The sequence below is a fragment of the Corvus brachyrhynchos genome, unplaced genomic scaffold (assembly GCF_000691975.1).
Source record: "Corvus brachyrhynchos isolate BGI_N302 unplaced genomic scaffold, ASM69197v1 scaffold200, whole genome shotgun sequence".
Classification (NCBI taxonomy): Eukaryota; Metazoa; Chordata; class Aves; order Passeriformes; family Corvidae; genus Corvus; species Corvus brachyrhynchos.
Genome location: NW_008236184.1, coordinates 8,297,800 through 8,298,249, shown reverse-complemented (window position 1 = coordinate 8,298,249; position 450 = coordinate 8,297,800).

The window sequence follows — 450 nt, the reverse complement described above, 5'->3', positions numbered from 1 at the left end:
GAAATGCGCGGCGACCGTGGGTGCCGGGGCACCGACAGGACAGCGCTGGCACCGCGCTCAGCCGTGTGCCCGGGGAAGCTGCCACTGCCTCATCAGTGGCCGCGCGATTCCTGGTACGGTGGCTGAAAAACGCGGAACGGAGCCGGAATAAAATCCGCAGCACGATTCCCTGCGTTGTCTGGGTTTCCTGCAGAGGTTCGGCCCTTCTGTGGATTCCGTGGGTCCCTTCCGCGCTGGTTGTGCTGTACAAGCAGCTGCTGGGAAGCTGCCGTGGAAGACCCTGGAAGCAGTCAGGCTCATCCGATGGATTAAGGAAGCAGAGGAAGCTCGCTGTTGCCGAGCTTTGTCACCCAGACAGTGCAGCACTATGGCAGCGTTGAAAAATTAAAGACAGAACAACGACATTTTGTTCTGTAAGGGTGACATGCAGCTCAGCCTGATCTGTAGGGA